At 46.5% G+C, this 16785-nt stretch overlaps 1 protein-coding gene across 1 annotated transcript in view; it reads right to left on the bottom strand.

Moving 5' to 3' along the window:
• Positions 1-13673, bottom strand: part of EMP3 (epithelial membrane protein 3 (MAM blood group)) — an 83054-nt gene extending 69381 nt beyond the window's left edge. Inside the window, exon 1 of the mRNA XM_086930358.1 lies at positions 13425-13673. The gene's annotated coding sequence lies outside the window, so the exon portion shown is untranslated. The remainder of the gene's footprint in view (positions 1-13424) is intronic.
• Between the last annotated feature and the right edge of the window lie 3112 nt (positions 13674-16785).

The raw sequence follows: 16785 nt of genomic DNA on the forward strand, positions 1-16785 counted from the left end.
GGATAGACACTACTCGTGGTGAATAAATACAGTGGATTTCATAGAGAATGAAACACAACTATGACTGTCTGTGACTAATTAGTTGATATCAATTAATGGTTCAATGATTTATGTATTTTCAGGTCTACCTTCATGTGCACCAAGAGGCAAAGGTCCTAAACTGATGTGTGCTTTACTAGTAACCAATTAAATTCCCAGGCTGGAGGTATCTTATCCTTCCTGTATGCCTAAACTGTTCCAAAGTGACAAGGTTTGGATTGTTTGCTCATAAATGGGGAATTACTAGTGTTACATGTTGCCAGTTTTCAGCAGTTATGTGCAGCCTTGTTTTGTGACACATTAATAGTACTTTCTATAAATTAGCAAATGGGATACTTCATCACTATTAATTTAAGAGCGCAGCTGGGTATGTGCTGGTCCCCCTGGGCTGCTGGCAGATAGCCCTCCTGGGGTGTGGCTGTGCTAGGAGCTGGCAGTGGGTAGGAAGAAGTCAGCTGCATTCAATACCAGAAAGAACACATGCTCAGTCTACAAAGACAATACTTTCCTGCAAGTCTTGCATCAGTACAAGCAGAATCTAAATCTCACTTCATCAGGGTCAGACTGGGGCAAAAAATAGGCCCGAGCTGCAACACAAAAGTGGACCCTTTAGTGAGTAAGATAGCTCAAAAAGTGTCCCACATATGCAATTCAGGGCAATTTAGAACGTTTAAAGACATGCTCTTTGGAGTTTTGCAAAATATGGGAGACTGCATGTATGTGTGCTTGCTGCAAGCAATGTTTGCGGTAATATCAGGGAAATCAACAGTAAACAAGCATTCGTAAAAGCATTAGGTTTCGCCTATGTGTTTTCATGATAAGATGTTTTTTGTTGTAAGTTGTAGCTTGCTGAGTAGTTGTATAATATAAGCTACAGAAAGTCTGTTAAAGTGTTATGACTTGTTTATGTACAAAAAAGCAATATATTGTGCTGTTATTAGTGGTATAGTTCGGGCAAGTAATAACAAAATTCTGAACAATGAAATGAAAGAGAGAAATAAAAGAATTAACTGATGTAATGGCAGTATTACATGTTTAGAGGAGTTCTGACAACTTTTGGGCCCAGTGCCACTGCCCCTGCTGCGCCATTTAAATCATGTCCCTAGTACCTGCAAGATAACTGCATTTATGACTGCCTCTTTAGTAGCAACATTTAGAAATATTTGGTGTTTAGAGTTTCTAGAGCTTGGGCCCTGGTGTCACTGCACCTGCTGCACCATTGAAATCATGGCCATAGGGCTTGCTAGCTAACTGTACTTGTGACTGCCTGTTTAGTAGTACATTGTAGCAATATTCTTCATTTAATCGGGTCCCAAGAGCTTTTGGTCACGGTGTAACTGCACCTGCTGCACTATTCAAATCAAGTCCCTTTTAACTGCAAGGTAACTGCAAGTGTGACTACCTGTTTAGTAGTCAAATATAGCAATATTGCGTGTTTAGAGGAGCTCTGACAACTTTTCGGCCCAGTGCTACTGCACTTACTGTACCATTCAAATCATGACCATGTTGTCTGCAAGTTAAAAGCATTCTGAATGCCTGTTTAGGAATAAAATATAGCGATATTAGGTGTTCAGTGGGGTGCCTGGAACTTTTGCTCCTGCTGCTACTGCACCTGCAGCAGTATTAAAATCATGACCATAGCGCTTGATAGATAACTGCACTTGTGACTGCCTGTTTAGTTATAAAATATAGCAATATTTGTTGTTTAGTGGAGTTATGACAACTTTTTGGTCCAGTGCCACTGGACCTGCTGCACCATTCAATCATGACTCTAGTATCCGAAAGATAACTGCACTTGTGACTACTTGTTTAATAGTAAAATATAGCACTATTTGGTGTTGGATTTTAGTGTAGTTATGACAACTTTTGACCCCGGAGCCACTGCACCTGCTGCACCATTTAAATCAAGACCTTTCAACTGCACGGTACATGCAATTGTGACTGCCTGTTTTGTGGTACAATTTAGCAATATTAAGTGTTTAGAGGAAATCTGACTACTTTTTGGCCCGGTGCCACTACACCTGCTGCTCCATTCACATCATGACCCTAGTGCCTGAAAGATAACTGCACTTGTGACTGCCTGTATAGTAGTAAAATATAGCAATATCAGGTGTTTAGAGGAGTTCTGACAACTTTTGGACCCAGTGCCACTGCACCTGCTACACCATTCAAATCATGACCCTGTTGTCTACAAGGCAACTGCACTTCTGACTGCCTGTTTAGTAGTCAAATATAGTAATCTTAGGTGTTTAGTGGGGTGCCTAGAGCTTTTGGTCCTGGTGTCTCTGTACCTGCTCCACCATTGAAATCATGACCCTATTGTCTGCAATGTCACTGCACTTGTGACTGCCTGTTCGGTAGCCAAATATAGCAATAATATGTGTTTAGAGGAGCATTAACTTTATTTTTAACATGCAATGTTTATTACAACATTTAGAATTTGATCATACTGACCAAATACATTAAGTTGAAAAAATCAATCCGATAATGCCTACAAAGTGCAAATAAACTTACTGAGACATGAATAGGAAATGCCACAAACGTTTTAAGGCTAAAGCATCTGCTTTTCATAACTAAGTAATAAAAATCAAGCATTTCAGCATAATGTTAGAAGCTGTCTGCCTTATCTGAGGAAAGAGATCTTATCTTGACTGAGTCTGGGCGGGGAACTCTGCTCCGCTCGCAGAGTATGCAGAGTTTTCTGCACTCGAGAAGTTGCGAAAAACTCTGCTCCAGTTTTTTCCCTCGCTCGTGTTCATTAACGTCAAGTTGGCAAGCGCAAGCGAGGAAACTCCACCTCCCGGCTAGATTTTTCCTCTTTCGCGATTTTCAACATCAAGTTGGGAAGCGCAAGTGTGGAAAATCAACCTACTGGCGAGATTTCTCAGTGCGGGCGGTCAGATTTCTCATTGCGTGTGGTCGCGTATGCTCGAGACCGCTGGAGTTGAGAAACCACCCACACGCGTTGAGAAAGCTGCTGCTCGAGTAAAAATCTACTCGAGCGGCAGAAAGGAAGCAGCGCCTATTTGCGCTGTGCATGATGCAGTTTGCGATGATTGCATAGTGCAGACAAGCACCTGGCACTGAAAATCACTGCAAACTGTATTTATCTAAAGAAACTCCGCCGCTCGCGGAGCTCCGCGTTGTGTGGTGAATTATTTTTTGCACTTTACGCTGAACTCTGCGAACTCCGACCAGGCTTAATCTTTACAGTGAATGGGGCTTAAACAGTGTGAACAGCTTTGGTAGAAGAATAGTAAATACGTGCAGCCAGGGGAAGGTCTTTCAAGTGGGAGGAAGAATGCAATGGTTTACACTTGAATAGGCATCTTGGGCCAGTTGTACAACCATTCTGTTTTGGTGTCACAAAATGGAATGTACTAATGTGTCTCAGAAACAATTAGTGATTCCAAATGGGGTTGCAAATTACCTGCCTTATCAATATTCAAAAGGCAGGTCGCAATTTGCAATCCATTGGGAATGGGCTACAAGCACAGGGACGGTGGCCAGCTGAGGACAGCAGACCACCATGTCTGTGTTTCCTTTTTAAATAAATCAACGATAGTTTTTCAAATGCAGCCTATTTTCCTCAAAGGAAAACAGGATGCGTTAAAAAGAAAAAAAAATGAAACGATTTCTTTTCATTTTTTAAGGGCAGGCAGTGGTCTGTGGGACCACTGCCTGCTCTTAAAAATTATTTTCGCTGACAAGCACAATGGGGAAGCGATCCCCTGGGGATTCCTTCCTGTTTGGGACTGGCTTACCACCAATTTAAAATTAGTGATAACCGTGATTGTTTTGCGACTGCATTTGTGGTCGCAGAACAATTGTACATACCAGTGTCACTCACTATTAGGATGGGACACCATTGGCACGCCTCTTCCGAATAGTGACTTACAAACCCAATTTTGCGAGTCATTAATAGGTTACCAACTCGTAAAATAGGATTTGTGCGTTCTACAACACTTTTTAATGGTCGCAAACAACCCGATTTTCTGCTTGCAACCCCTAAAAACATATGGCCCCTTATTCTTTAATCTGATAACTGTACAACCTGCGTTACCCTGGCTGATTTAACTATGCCGCTGTAGATCCTACCCTAGGACCTTCTCACCACTTTCATGCTCTATGCTCTCTACTATTAAAAAAACAAGCAACAAAGAAACAATGACGATGCCAATCATTTTTTCTTTTGCGAAAGGGTGTCAGATCAAGTACTAAACAGACATCAACAAGCTCCTTTCGCACACCGAGAGCAGGTACCATCTGTGCAACAGCAGTACTAGCTTTACTCGGGCACAACGAACAGGTACCACATGGGCATCAGCAGCGCAAAATTCTGTTTGAGCGCAAAACAGGTAATGCATGGCTATGAGAAATGCAAGCTTCCCATGAACACACAAAAAGGTACAGTAGAAGCAGCAGATGGGTAAACTCACAGGACATGCAAGGCACAAGTGGAAGCAAGCATCACATACTTCCACCACACAACGGGGGCAACGTGTGCAGCATCTTCCGACTCGCACACATATGCAATATCAGTGGGTGATGGATAGGCCCTTTCTGCAGATAGATCCTAAGTGGGATCACAGGCCTGAATTAGGCATTGCAGGAGAGGGGCATCCAGATGGAAGCCATGGCGAGCGGTCCGAGACCTGCGCACACAGATGCTATCTTGGGCAGCAGGACAGGGTGAGGCTTGGCTAGGTTAGCAGGCAGCAGCGGCCGTTCCATTAGAGCAAAGGAGCGCCATTCCACCCTGCCACCACCAGCAAATAAAACGATAATAAAACGGGGTTTAGACATGTTTTATTATAGTTTTTTAATTCCCTGGACCCGCCCCCAGGACTTTCACGAGTCTTGGGGACGGGTCCAGGGGATGAGACTTCTGTTAGCGGAGTGGTGGGCACTCCCTTCACTGCAATGGAGCAGTGAATCTATATCCAGCCCCATCTGCTCTGCTGGGGCTGGAGAGAGCAGGCACAGGCTAGCAGTCCTCCTGGGAGCGCCAGTTGCCGGCGCTCAAGCCATTCCAGACGCTGATTTCATGCAGTGTTAGGGTTGGCCGCAGTGCAGTCTGAGAACCTGTGCCCAGAGGAAGAGAGCAAGAGCTCGATGCGGCAGGTGGCGTTTTTTAGGTAATTTTGTTATTTATTTATTTTTGTCACCCGAACACCCCTCCCCCCCCCCTCTCCACATCCCTCCTACGGTCCGTCCTGCCACTTTGGCAGGAGACGGGCTGCCACTGTTAGCGAGCACAATCCTCAAGAGCGTCAGGTGATGCAGGCGGTTATGATCATAACCCTCAAAACAATAGACATGCTGCCCAATTTCCAAGACTCTCGCTGCCATGGATAGGGGAGCAGAATAACTCATCATGTTCTCACACCAGCTCTCCCACACCCAAATAATAAATCGTGTGGCCCTAAAAAACATTTTCACTAACAACAGCTGCATTCATTAGACCACTTAGGAGTTCTATACATGACAGCAAATTATATCTTATCTGGCAAAATAGTAAATTGCCTAAGGCTAAGATGAGTGCATTTGCTGGTACATTTGATAATATTAATGATAGGCTCATTGTATAATGCGGTCTCCATATGATATAATATACCTCTTGCCTTATTCTCCAAAACACTACTGGCCTCATGTGGCGCAAAAATAATGGGTGTTTTCTGGATTACAGTGATGGACAGATAGTAGTGGCAAAGATGGGCAGAGACTCTAGGGCACTGCTTGCCAAATTCTATAACCCAATGATATTGGCATATGACATGATAAAGAGGAGCGCATATTGTTTAATATGTAATACTGTGATGAGTATATCATGTAGTCCAATAATGGGCACATTCTGCAACACCATAATGGGCACATTCTGAAATATCTTAGTGGGTACCTTCTGTAGTGCTATAAGGGGTATCTTCTGCCAGGCCATAATTGGCACTATGTGCAGTGCCATAATGGGCACCTTCCATAGTACCATAATGGGCACATTATGCTGCACTCAAATGATCAGACTGGGCACTTTCAAATCATGCACCATTACCATCAATAAGGGGGTACCTCAGGGCTCATTTTTGCACCCAACCTTGCTATGTTATGGTACGTATTTTTGTAAATTGCTTGATTACCAAAAGAGGTTCAAAAGGGGGTGGTGATGGATGGAACATCTGAACCAATCAAACACTCACACCCAGTCAACAGATCTGGGTTTAATCCATCACCGTTCTTTAGCCCACTCTGCCACCACAGTTCAGACATGGCCATATGCAAATCAGTCTGACCCTGTGCCTCATGGGAACAGTCCAGCCCGAACTGCCAAGCCATGCCTACCTTGGACGGGAAACAAGCTTCCTAGGACCGGTTTCTGGCATTTCAGCCGTCTTCAGCCAGGCTTGCTTGAATCCAGTGGCAAAGTGAGCAAGGGACTCACGTCTGATCATACCCTGCCAACTTATGGCGAACAAAGAGGTACAAAAGGGGGTGGTGATGGACGGTTACCAAAAAAGGCATCTTGTGGCTGGCTGGGATAGCAGGAAACGAGACCACAGGAATAGAATTAGCATGTAGATAAAAGGCATGTTTTCAGGGGTGTCCGCCCCAAGCACAAATCCTCTGCCACCCCAGTTGGCATATTTGAATCTGGGGATCACCAGCACTTTGGCGGAGGCTGATCGTAGAAACCTTCCTGGTGTATGCCAGGTAAAGCTCTTCCTCAAAAGAACAGGCCCTTGCAGAGCTTTGTACACAGTGCACAATACTTTGAAAGTGAGCCTCTGTCTGACAGGGAGCCAATGAAGTTTCCTGATGAGCTTAGAGACAGAATGATATGAAGGAGTTTTATAATGCTCCCAGGCTGCAGCATTCTGAAAGGTTTGCAGTTTGTTGCTAACATGTTGTTGGGCATTCAAGTACTGCCCGTTGCAAAAGTCAATCCTCGATAAGACTAGCGAGTTCACCCCCGCTTTCTGCAGGTGATCTGGAATAAAGTGAAGAATCTTCTTAATCATCTTCAGAGTGAAGAAAGCATAACGTAAGACAAATTGTTGTTTAGGAAAACTCCAAGATTCTTTGTGGACCTGACTGGAGAGGGGAATAATCCCAGTTCGGGGGACCACCATTCCAGGGACAAAAAAGAAAGCTAGAGCCCAAACACCAACACCTCTGTCTTTTCGGAGTTGAGTTTGAGGCAATTTATGGACATCCACAGGCAAACTACCTTCATGCAATCACAAAATCTAGCAGCAACTGTGTCCTCCGTAGTCAGCTAGAAAAAAATGTGTGAGTCATCAGCATAGGATGTCAAGGCAAAGCCGAACAATCTAATAAGTTCAGCCAAAGAGATGGACTGAACGAGAAGCCCTTGGGTACCCACAAGGAAAAGAGGAAGAGGTACAGTTACCTGGTTGTATCGAATACTCACGGCCGGAGAGAAACAAATTCAGCAGCTCCCAAGCTGTTCCAGTCACCCCGATCCTGCCCAAATGATCCACATGGCTCTCACTCCACTCCCCAATTTAGAGACAGCCTGATATCTTATGTAGCTTCAATGAGGGTGGTCTCAATGCTGTTTCCAGCATGAAACCAAATTGGGTGACATCCATGATATTATTAGTGTGAATGTACTCAACCAGTTGTTTGTTCAGGACCTTTTCAGTGATTTTGGCAGGCAGAGAAATAAAGGAAATGGGGCGATAGCTGCTTGGATTATGTGGGTCAAGTAAAGGTTTTTTAATTAAAGGTAAGCCTGAAGATTTCTTCTATGCTGATGGAAAAGAACCCGAATGACACATCAGCTAGGAGATATCTGCCAGTTTTGTCCCAAAAATCTCGGCTGTCAGGATCGTCACCTTAGGAGGGTAGGAATCACATGGCAAGCCTAATTTGGATGCCTTGTTTAACATCTGTGTGGTGCCTCTATACCAGCGGGTGAAGTCCTGTGGCTTTGATGCAATTTTTTATGCTGATGATATGTTGCTCATGTCAGTGGGACAGGATATTGACAATGCAAAACATCCTTCTCAAGATTGCCTGAGGAAAATCTCAGCCTGGATGACTAACAATTGCCTCACCCTGAACAGTGGAAAATCTGAGATCTTACTGTTCTGAAAAGCTCAGCACATCTGGACTCCCAAATGGTGGCCGGCAGAAATGGGGGCAGTGCCTTCACCATGTCATACCTTAAAGAATCTGGGCTTCAAATGGACCAGGAACTTTCCAGAAAGAACCAAATTGTTGCTACTTGTGGCACCTGTTTTGCGACCATTAGTCTTTCGCAGAAGGTCTTTATTAGGCTACCATTCTATGCCAGGAAAATGCTGGTCCAGACTCTGCATATAAGTTGCCAGGATTACAGTAACATGCTATTCATGGCAGTCAATAACACTTTACTGTCTACCGTCCTATCTCTCTCCTACCCTTGTTAGGAAAGATATTGGAGACACATGTCCACAAACAGATCATCACCTACTTGGAGGTCAACAGCCTACTCAACATCTCCCAATCAGGTTTTAGACCATCCCGTAGCACTGAGACTTCTCTACCTGCAGCAGTAGACTCCATTAGACTTGCCCTAGATGATCGACAGCCAGTCATGGCTATTGGATCTATCAGCCGCATTCAACACCATCTCACACTCAATTCTGGTGTATTGTCTCCAACAGATAGGCATCCAAGGGTTAGCATTGGACTGGTTGGTTAATTTTCTTAACAACAGGGTTCAAACAATCTCTATAGGGACATTCCATTCTAGTACCATACCACTGAACAAAGGTGTCCCTCAATGCTCTTCCTAAGCCCCACACTTTTCAATATCTAGGTAACCATGTTGGCCCAACTCATTAACTCCTACGGGTTCGAGACATTTTCATATGCAGACGACACACAATTGATCATCTAATTTGGGCAAGATACAGAGAGCATTAAATAAAAATTCCACACCTGCATGAAAGAGATTGCTACTTGGATGTCCCTTAATTGCCTCCAACTTAACGCAGGAAAGATAGAATTACACTGTTTGGCAAAGCTTAGAGTATATGGAAGGACTGCTGGTGTCCACAAGAACCGCAAAACATCTAGGCATAATCTTAGACGCTCAACTATCAATGCAAAACCCGATCGCCTCTGTATGTGGCACATGCTTTAGCACCTTGTGTTTGTTTGCACATAGAAATCTTTAGATGGCTACCTCTGGACTCACGAAAGACTCACATAAAGGTGCAAATTATTACCCACTTGGACTATGGAAATGCTTTGTTTTGTGCCTCCAGTGAATTCCTTCTGGCTAATTTACAAGTGGTCCAAAACACAGCAGCACATATGATTAATAACCTACCCCCTAGAACCACTTCAGTCCCCATACTTAGAGACCTGCACTGACTTCCCATCTGAAAGAGATCACTATTCAAACTTCTCTGCCTGACATACAAGTCTTTATCAGAGTCAGGATCAAAATACTTACGCAATAAGCTCACCCCCTATAGTCCAAGTAGAAACCTCTGATCTAGCCACCTATCACTCTTATGCTCCCGACGTATTCCCACAGCCAAATATGAAGGCCATGACTTCTCCTATCTTGCCCCACTCCACTGGAATAAACTTCCTCTTTCCATTTGAACATGCCGAAGCTTGGTGGAATTCAAGAAACGCCTGAAAACCTGGCTGTTCGAACTGCCTCTTTCCCTCACCTACCTGCCCAACAGCACCGTGATGTCCCTTCGGTGATGAGCTGAGTGCTATACCAAGAAACTAATAACATAACAAAAACTCCAGGTGGTACAAAATACGTCTGCCCACTTGGTGTGTAATCTCCCGCAAGACTCCTCCTCAGCTCCTATTCTGAGAGATCTCCATTGGCTCCCTGTCCACAAGCGCATCCTGTTTAAGATCTGTTGTCTCACCCATAAGTCCTTGATGGGCAATGCCTCTCTCTATCTCAAGGATAAACGGCATCACCATCTGCCTTCCCGCCCCTCGAGATCTGATTGTCCCCCATGTTCGCACTATGAGATACGGTGGTGGACCTTTCTCCTTTATGGCCCCCATGGCTTGGAATTAACTGCCTCTCCATCTTTGCCATTGTGCGGACTTCACTAGATTCAGGAAAATGCGGATAACGTGGCTGTTTTACTGTTTAGCTTTCTTGCTTATACTGGCCTAACACTGAGATATATCTTAGGGTATGATTTGTTGCGCTTTATCAGGTAAGATTAACTTGTTAGCACAATAATGGGGGTTTTCTTCAGTACAATAATGGGCACTATTAGCAGTACCATAATGAGCATGTTCTGCAGCACTATGATGGGCACTATTTGTAGTAGCATAATGAGCATGTCTGGGGGTGACTTTCTGTGGAACAATGGATACAATACAGTGGGAAAAATGCCCACTGTACGCTCAGGGCGATGAGTGGAGGTACAAAAGCATAGACTGAGAGCAATGAGGGAAGCAAAAGAGGCAGCAACCAGTGACATAAATTGAGCAGTGACTACTGAAGGGGTAAAGGGAAGGTGGAGCACTGCTAAGAAAGAGCGAGACTTAACGGAAAAGAAAATAGTCTCAGGCACTGCAATGCAAATATGCTGGCTAGGAGGCACAAGGACAAAAAAGCTTGAAGTAAGAGAGCCAAGCGCCTATGAACTGATCTAAAGTGTGATTGACAATGTCTGAAGCCAATGGTTGAAACAGGAAAAACATAATAAGCTGGAGGTTTGAGTGGGCTAACACAAAATCCACTCAAAGTATATGGTACAGTATGTTGGATACAAAAGGTCTATCAATGAGAGCCAGCTAAAGATGTCGGGAAGCAAGACCTAAAAATTAACATGAGTGAGCTCTTCACGTTGACAAGGAACACAGTGCATCTCTTTCTGAAGTATTTGATCCGTCCAAATCTTCTATCCCAGGAAATATTCTTTGCCATTTCTAAAACCATTATGGATATTTTTAGGTCTTGCCTACACAGCGCAAGTGCTGCGAGACGTAGTATTTACAATTCAGTGGCCTTACAAGCCACCCAGAGCATATCATTAGTTGTTTTCATTTTCACTCTCATTTGCAGACTTTCGATTGCTTACCTTCCGTAGGCTTCCCTTCTTGTATTAGCTCCTCCCTGGAGCATGGACCAAGTACATGTGTTCTTCCTTGTCTTTGTTCTTTCTCACCTGTTCTTTTTATTTGATACGCATTTCAGTAGTATTCCTAGGTGTGGAATGTGCTTACCTACTTTAAACATAGGCATATAGCTTCTTATTTATATTTTGGTTTCACCCTATTTGCAGTCTCTATTGAAGGTTTAGTTATTTACACCCACAACTGTACAAATCTACACCACTCTGCTTAATGCTACTCCACTCTACGTCACTTCACTCCAATCTACGCCACCCTTCCGCACTCCATCCTACGCCACTCCATGCCATTCCACAAATTCCACTCTACAATCCTTTAGGCCACACTGTTCTACCCCACTTTACTCTACTCTATGCCACACCACTCTACTGTACGCCAATCCACCCCATTGTATGCCACTGCACTACACTACTTGTCACTCCTCTCTATGCAGCTCCATGCCACTATGCCACACTACTCTACACCACTCTACACTAAGCCACTCCACTCAAGTACATACAATGCCACTCTATGGCACTGTATTCGACTTCACTCTATGCTACTTCACTCTACGCCAATCTCCTTTACTCTACTCAACTCTACTCCACTCTATGCCACTCTACTCTATGCCACTTCTCTCTATGCCACTCCACTCTATTCTATTCCACTCCACTCTGTGCCACTCCACACCACTCTACTCCATGCCACCCAACACTCTGCCACTCTACTCTACACCACTATATGCTACTCTACTCTACCCCACTTCACTCTATGCCAATCTACTCCAGCCTACTCTACTCCGCTCTACACACACTACTCTACACCACTCTATGCCACTCCACTCTACTCTATGCCACTCCATGCCACTCCACCCCACACAATGCCACTCTATGGCACTTTATACTACTCCGCTCTCTGGTACTCCACTTTTCTCTACACCACTCTATGCCACTAGTCTCTATGCTACTCTACACCATTCTATGCCACTGCACTCTACTCCATGCCAGTCTACTCTACTCTACCCCACTTTTTGCCACTCTGTGGCTTTCTACTCTATTCCACTCTATGCCACTCCACTCTCCTCAATGCAACTCTACACCACTTCACTCTGTGCCACTCCATGACACTCTGTGCTGTGCCACTCTACTCTACACCACTCTACTCTGTGCCTCTCTACTCCATGCAACTCTACTTCTCAGCACTCCACATAATGTCCTGCCACTCCACACAATGCCTCTCTATGCCACTGCACTTTAAACCACTATACTCTACACCACTCAACTCTATGCCACTCCACACCTATCCACTCTATTCTACACCTCTCTATGCCACTTCACACCACAGAATGCCACTCTATGACACTCCACTCTGTGCTACTATACTGTACCCCACTCTATGCCATTCCATTCTATGTGACTCCATTCCACTCTCCATCAGTTTGTGCCACTGTACTCTATGTCACTCCAGTCTATGCCACTCTACACCACTCTACTGTATGGCACACTACATCACTCTACTGTACACTATTGTACTCCGCTCTACATCACTCCACTCTCTCCACTCTACTCTATGCCACTCCACCCTACACAACTCCTCTCTACACCACTCTATACCACTCCAGTCAACTCTACGCTACACCACTGTCCTCTATGCCACGCCACTAACTTTTAGCCATGCTGAACAACAGCCATGCTGCTGTACAACATGGCTAAAAGACATTGTCAAAGCCAATAGGTCTCACATAAGCGAGACGTATTGACTTTGCCATTGCTTGTTTAGTTTTGGCCACCAAAAAATATCTCTTGTCTAGTCCCAAAGAGTATGTAATATGACCCCCTGAGCTCGGCCATCAATGTTTCTTTCTTTCTTTCCACACCAAGCACTGAAATCGCGCCAATCTGTCAGCTTATTTTTTACTTATACATTATCTCGATTGCATGTTCGTGATTCTATTAAAGTCCTTTCCTTCAGAGACATACTTTGGGTAGGGGGGGTTCAATTTTGGAAATAAACGCCTCTTTTACAGCAGTGAGCTAAGATTAGTAGGACAGTGATAAAAGTAAAAGAGATGCTGGAAGGAAAGCACAAGAGAGGAGTAGAGAGGTGCTTAAGCGATATAAACTGCGCATGGTCTTGGAGTTAGTGTATTATGCGAGAATCAAATCTCCCCTACTGAAAAAAACACACGAATGCACCGCAGCGCTCTGAAGCGCCCCCGCAGCACGTGGCGCTAAATTAAAAACACATTTATAAACAAAATCAGTGTGCAGCTTTACCGTGAGTTTGATGGAGTCTTCGCCGTTTAAGGGGATTTCCACAGCCCCTCCTTGGTTACTAAGGTGCCGCCGCGTACCCTCTGCCCTGTGTATCTTGAGGTGCCCTCTGCCCTATGTGTCGCGGGGTGCCACTGCCGCTGGGTGCCCTCTTCGCGACTCAGTGTGGTTCGGGGTGCCGCTGCGTGCCCTCTTCGCGTCTCTGGGTGGCTCCCTGGCTCTCGAGTGCCTCTTCTCTGCTGAGTTCTGTACTGTTTAAAAAGGGGGCAGGCCCTGCGCCTTCAGACACATCCTCCTTACAACCTACCCACCCTCGCTGCCCCCACCCTTCGCCCTCGCCCCTTTTCGTCTTACTCTTTATAAGGATGGGGGTGTAACTGGGCTGGCCTGGTCGGACAGGGTAACACTGCCCTGCATTCCAAGGCAGAGGACAGAGCGCTTGGCAACTTTCTTTATCTTAATGAGAAAACTACGAGTGGAAACTCCTGACGTTCTTGTGAGTTACTGGAGCCACTGGGCACGTGGGAATCTACAGCCTGGGACAGAAGCAGCCGAGGAAGGTGATGTGCAAACGCAGCAAACCTTCTGATCCTGTGCCACTTTGTGCAACACGGGTGTAAATTAGAGCATTACAAACCACACGTAGAATGAAACATGCATTGTATTTTCGTTCCAGCCTTATTCCCTCTCTTCGCCACTTATTCACTCTCTTTTCAAAACTCACATGTATTCTTCCCTCCTAACCCCCTTCTCATTCTCTCTCTTGATACTCCACTTCACCCACCCACTGCCTACCTTCGTTCTGTTCGATTCGCCTGTAATGTTTGCGGCCGCGAGTCAGCGGTCTAGCTAGTCGCGCACCGAGAGGTGCGTATACGCGGGTGCGTTACGTCATGCGTTAGACTATAAAATAAACAGGGCGTGGCCGGCGGAGTTGGTCCGGACCACGCGGTCACTATAACTGGTGTCCCAAGTCTTATTCCTGCCGCGGCGCTCACTACACCACGCGCATGCGGCCCCAAGACTCAACACTGGCGACGAGGTCTGAGAACCCATGCTGTGTCCCTGGCAGATGACGACGGCCGCAGGTGGTTTCCCCCGCTGATGCCCCTCCCGGAAGGAAGGTCCGCCGATGGGCATGGCGTGCTCCCGAGTGGTGTTGCTGGCTACACTGGCCCAGGTCGTGAGGCCCAAATAGTCGGCTCAGTGTCACGCACACAGCGAAGACCGCTCAGCAGTGTGGCAGACCACGACCGGCCGGAGAGCGGCGAGATCAGCCCAAGCCACGTGCTAGGCCGCTCCGCGTGCCGACATGGCGGCCATTCCCCCCATAGAGCCATTTGTAGTGGACGGTGCCCCTGTATCCCTGGCACCACACTGGAAGGACTGGACGGAGCGTCTACAGTTCTACTTTGAGGGTGCAGGCACAGCGAGAGAACGCCTCAGGGCACTGCTTCTTCATTTAGGTGGGAAAGATATCCACAGGATCTACAAAACCCTAGTGGAAGCCACACCAAAGACCTACGTCACGCTCCTCAATGCGCTCAATGCACATTTCGAACCAATGGCAAGCAAGGATTATGAGCGATTCATATTTCGGCAGGCCAAGCAGGAGGCCGAAGAGCCACTCGACGCGTTCCATGGCAGGCTTAAAGAACTCGCCAGCACCTGTGGTTTTCGCGATGAGCAAGAGGAGATACGAAGCCAAATAATACAAGGGTGCTACTCATCAAACCTGAGAGTGAAGATCTTGCAAGAAGACGGAAAACCTCTGGCAGATATCCTGAAACTAGGGTGCTCCAAAGAACTATCGCAAGCGAGAGCGTCACACATGGAGGCGGCCCTTCACCGGCCAGTCAAGGCAGAACAGGTCAACACGGCTGAACAGGTCAATGTCGTCCGACCGAAATCACGCCAGTCTGAAGGGAGGAAACCACAGGAAAGGCGCAAAGAATGCGGATACTGTGGAGGCCAGCCACACTGCGCTCAAGAGTGCCCAGCACGCGGGAAAAGATGCAGCTCGTGCGGACGGATGAACCACTTCGCAGCGGTGTGCAGATCCACGAAGCCGAAGAATGAGGCGGCCCACGCCATCAGAGACAGCCAGGACAGTGAAGATATGGACGATGATTCCAACGACTACCCGGTACACTACGTGTTCACCATCGACCAACCGCAGAGGAAAAAGAGGCGTCTCCCAAAATGTTGCATAAGAATACACCAGCAGGAAGTAAGGGCCACAATCCACACAGGAGCCTCGATTGAGCTCATGGCGGCGAATGTATACAATCAGCTACAGGACAGACCGTCTCTGAAAACAGCAAAGATCTGGGTATTTGCCTATGGACAGAAAACCCCAATCCCACTGATCGGTTGTTTCCAAACGGAACTGCAGCACCAAGACCGTCTACGTCACCAAGGAGGGCAGTGGCATGCTCCTCAGCGGACAGGCGGTGGAAGAACTCCAATTAATATCGTTCGCAATGGCAGTCCTAACAGAAGAGTTAGACACAATACTAGAAGAGTTCGAAGACACATTCCGAGGCATCGGGTGCCTCAAGGGGAAAGAGGTGTCACTCCACATCGATCAGTCAATTCAACCTGTCGCCCTCAGGCATCGGAGGATAGCTTTCCACCTCAGGAAGAAGGCCGAGGAAGAACGAGAAGCCCTCGAACGACAGGGCATCATTGAAAAGGTCAGTGGGCCTACCCCGTGGGTGTCCCCCATCGTGGTGGCGCGCAAGCCGAAGCAGCCCGGTCAAGTCTGCATCTGTGTGGACATGCGCCTGCCCAACGCGGCGGTCAAGAGAGAACGGCACCTGACCCCCACGATCAACGACATCTTAGGGGAACTAAACGGTGCAAAGTGGTTTTCCAAGATGGATCTCCGATCGGGTTATCACCAGCTGCCCCTTCATCCAGACTCCCACTATATAACCACGTTCTCCACCCTTTGTGGGCCTCAGACGTATAGACGCCTCAATTTCGGCATCTCCAGTGCCGCGGAAGTCTTCCAGAACACCATCCGAGAAGTTCTGAGTGGGCTCCCGGGAGTCCTGAACGTCAGCGACGATCTGCTAATATACGCAAATACAATCGAAGAGCACCACCAGAGGCTGAGAGGCATGCTAAAGAGAATCAAGGACTCAGGTTTAACCCTGCACCGCGAGAAGTGTCAGTTCCTCCGAAACAAGATCAGCTTCTTCGGCTACACGTTCTCGGATCCAGAGAAGGTGAAAGATGTACAGGGAGCCCCAGCCCCCTCCAACATATCGGAAGTGAAGAGTTTCCTGGGCATGGTGAACTTCTGTGGGCGGTTTATCCCAGTCTAGTCTAACCTCACCAGACCCTTCCGAGAGCTCAC

This window comes from Lissotriton vulgaris, chromosome 7 (assembly GCF_964263255.1).
Source record: "Lissotriton vulgaris chromosome 7, aLisVul1.2, whole genome shotgun sequence".
NCBI classification, from domain to species: domain Eukaryota; kingdom Metazoa; phylum Chordata; class Amphibia; order Caudata; family Salamandridae; genus Lissotriton; species Lissotriton vulgaris.